Source organism: Lynx rufus, unplaced genomic scaffold (genome assembly GCF_022079265.1).
Source record: "Lynx rufus isolate CCGP_SWC_20201006 ecotype Redwood Valley unplaced genomic scaffold, mLynRuf1.p SCAF_1, whole genome shotgun sequence".
Taxonomy (NCBI): domain Eukaryota; kingdom Metazoa; phylum Chordata; class Mammalia; order Carnivora; family Felidae; genus Lynx; species Lynx rufus.
This window is the reverse complement of record NW_025814823.1, coordinates 34,143,882-34,147,847: the sequence shown is the minus strand read 5'-3', so window position 1 is coordinate 34,147,847 and position 3,966 is coordinate 34,143,882. Positions and strand designations below refer to the sequence as shown.

At 39.6% G+C, this 3,966-nt stretch overlaps 1 pseudogene; it reads left to right on the top strand.

The window, feature by feature from the left end:
• Positions 1-2,168: 2,168 nt before the first annotated feature.
• Positions 2,169-3,561, top strand: LOC124512433 (elongation factor 1-alpha 1-like; annotated as a pseudogene).
• Positions 3,562-3,966: the final 405 nt, after the last annotated feature.

The window sequence follows — 3,966 nt, the reverse complement described above, 5'->3', positions numbered from 1 at the left end:
TGATTTCGGTTCAGTCATGATCTCATAGTTTGTAGGTTCGAGCCTTGCATCGGACTCTGCACTGATGGCGAGGAGCCTGCTTGGGATTCTCTGGCTCCCTCTCTCTCAAAAGTAAATAAACATTAAAATTAAAAAACTTGAAAGCTACCATTCTATAGAACCAAATGCACCATTGATGACCTTATAAAAATTTAGTAAGCACCTGCCATTTGATTGGTTGAAATGACTCCTAACTGATATATACAATATGTACAATCAATCCATGGTAGGAAAGTAGGTCTGGACAAAATAACCATATTGGCACTAAAGCAGTGTACTAAATATAATTTATTTAATTATTTAACAATTGCAAAGGAAGATTTAGGTTACAAATATAATATGACTTAGTATTACTTAAAGGTTCCATCGTCCCGGTTTTTAAATTTAATCTCCTCTCTAATGGAAAATCAACTCCAGGTTGTGTATTTGACAAGAACAGGAAGACTAATGAGCTTGTGTTATTTTTTTAAGCAGTAAGTGAGAAACAGATTTAAAGTTGACCTAATATGTTTCAGTTTAATGAGTTTTAGACTTTGGAGTTTTATTTCACCTCACCATAAACACTTGAATTCTAAATCTAATACTTCTCTTCATGGGATTTTCTATAATCTAGGAAGAAGAATAAAAGTTTTGAGCTTTTGGAATTGGTATAGAAAGTGCCTAATTTCAGAAATAAGTCATCACTGAAGGCTGAATTAAATGGAATCAGTTTATAATAGAATCTACATCAAGCACATGTTTCACTGGCTTATGTTTTCAGCAGCAAACTTTGAATGAAGCAAAAAAGATGGCAAGAGGATAAAGGCAGGTGTTTATTAACTATTATTTGGTAATATATGGCAAACTATGGAACAGTATCAATCAATGGCTTCTCTGAAACACAAGTGAACGAGTTATAATGACTACAAATCTTGTCACAGTTTTCTATTCAATGTCTTTTTCAGCATTTTTTAAGTGATAGTATTTGCTGATAATCTTTCCAACTAATGTCAAAACTGTTTTTTTTTTAAGAGAGAAAAAAGAGGGGCTTTGTTTGTTTGGTTTTCTTTTCTTTTGCTTTACAAAGTTAAAAGGGAAGTCAAGGCAACACAGAACTAACCCAAAAATCGCAAATGCAGCAAACGCGAGTTTTTTGAGAGCAATAGTAACTTGTAAAATAATGATGGTATTAAAGTCTACTGAGTCAGGGCTGAGAGGAAGTAAGACTAAACAGGGGTGGTGAAGGCATCCACGGTCAGCAAAAAGGTTTTAGATAACCTGGAATGACCAAACACGGGGAAGAGAAAACACGAATCACAGATCATATTTCACTTGGGAATCTGAGAGTCATAAAGCCTTTGCATTTTAAAGCTGGGAAGGACTTAGTTCAACACTCTCATTTCAGAGAAGAGGAAATTGAATCATGTTCTGCTAAGCTATATGGTATGTATTCTGTGTTTGTAAAAATTGCAAGCAACTTTTCAGAACCAGCCTTACACACTAGATAAAATAGATATTTGTCTCCCTCCCCCACATCCACTTCCACTGTTTACCTGGAAACTCTCTTTATCCTTCTTCCCCTCTTGCTTTCTGTTCCTATTTATTTTTATTTTATTTTTAATACACTACGTGTCTTCAAATTTTCAAGTGGGGTGCTGGGCATTGGAAATATGTGATACCTGCCTTTAGGAAATTCATGATCTAATGGATTAGAAAGATGAAAAAGAGACAGTAACACTGCAGAAATATGTTAAATAAAGGGGGATTAATGTATGATTCTATAATTTTCCATTAAACTAATAATTCAACCATTCTCTAGATATATGGAGAATTTGATGGTTAAGCTGAATTTTAAAGCATTAGTAAGAGTTAATCAGATTTTTATAAAGTATATGTAATGGAACAGTGTTTTGTTTATATTAATATGTATATGAGGTGAAGGAAGGAGAGAAACTGTTTTGTGGGCAGTGGTTTAACTATAATATTCTGGGTAAAGTCTACCTTATTAAATAGACTTGTTTTTCTACCTATATTCACTCCTCAAGTGACCCCATCCTGCCTCATGATTTAAATACCATCTACTACTTTTTTTCAATGGGTTTCCCACTAGAACACAGGTGTCATGAAAAGCACCACTAATCCTAAAAAAAATGGTAAAGGAAAAAAATCGTATCAACATTGTCATCATTGGACACATAGATTTGGGAAAGTCTACAACTACTAGTCATCACATCTACAAATATGGTGGGATAGACAAAAGAACAATGGAAAAGTTTGAGAAGGAGGCCACCGAGATGGGAAAGGGCTCCTCAAGTATGCCTGGGTCTTGGATAAACCAAAAGCTAATTATGAACATGGTGTCACCATTGATAGCTCTCTGTAGAAGTTCAAGACCAGCAAGCATCCTGTGACTATCACTGTTGTCTCAGGACACAATAACTTTATCAAAAGGAGGATTATAGTGTATGTCAGGCTGACTGTGCCGTCCTGATTGTTCCTGCTGGTGTTGGTGAATTTGAAGCAGGTTCTCCAAGAAAGGGCAGACCCGTGCGCATGCCCTTCTGGCTTACACCCTGGGTGTAAAACAACTTATTGTTGGTGTTAACAAAACGGATTCCACTGGGCCACCCTACAGCCAGAAGAGATATGAGGAAATTGTTAAGGAAGTAGCACCTACAACAAGAAAATCGGCTACAATCCTGACACAGTAGCATTTGTGCCATTCTCTGGTTGCAGTGGTGACAACATGCTGGAGCCAAGTGCAAACACACCTTGGTTCAAGGGATGGAAAGTTAACTGTGAAGACTGCAATGCCAATGGAACCACACTGCTTGAAGCTCTGGATTGTATTCTGCCACCAACTCATCCATCTGACAAGCCCTCGTGTCTGAGGATGCAAGCCTCCAGGATGTCTACAAAATTGGTGGTATTGGTACTGTCCCTGAGGGCCGGGTGTAGACTAGTGTTCTTAAACCTGACATGGCGGTCACCTTTGCTGCAGGCAATGTTACAACTGTAGTACAGTGTGTTGAAATGTACCATGAAGCTCTGAGTGAGGCTCTTCCTGGGGACAATGTTGGCTTCGATGTCAAGAACGTATCTGTCAAAGATGTTGTCCAGGGTGATGTGGCTGGTGACAGCAAAAATGACCCATCAGTGGAAGCAGCTGGCTTCACGACTCAGGGGATTATCCTGAACCATCCAGGCCAAATCAGTGATGGATATGCACCTGTGCTGGACGGTCACACAGCTCACATTGCCTGCAGGTTCACTGAGTGGAAGGAGAAGACTGATCGTCGTTCTGGGAAAACACTGGAAGATGGCCCCAAGTTCTTGAAATCTGGTGATGCTGCCATCGTTAATGTGGTTCACGGCAAGCCTATGTGTGTTGAGAGCTTCTGTGACTATCCTCCCCCAGGCCATTTTGCTGTTCGTGACATGAGACAGACGACTGGTGTGGGTGTCGTCAAAGCAGTAGACGAGAAGGTGGCTGGAGCTGGTAGGGACACCAAGTCCTCCCAGAAAGCTCAGAAGGCTAAATGAATATCATCCCCAGTACCAGCCACCCCAGTCTTTATTTTTTAAGTTTATTTATTTATTTATTTAGAGCATAAATGTGCAGGGGAGGGGCAGAGAGAGAGAGAGAGAGAGAGAGAGAATCCCAAGCATGTTCCTTGCTGTCAGCACAGACCCTGATGCGGGCTCAATCTCACGAATCCATGGGGTCATGACCGGAGCTGAAATTAAGAGTTGGATGCTTGACTGAGCCACCCAGGTACCCCCTGCCACCCCAGTCTTAATTAGCGGTGGAAGAATAGTCTCAGAAGAGTTTGTGTCAATTGGCCATTTAAGTTTAATAGTAAAAGACTGGATGGTGTTAGCAATGCATCATAAAACCTTCAGAAGGAAAGAAGAATGTTTTGTGGACCATGTGTTTTGTGTGTGTGT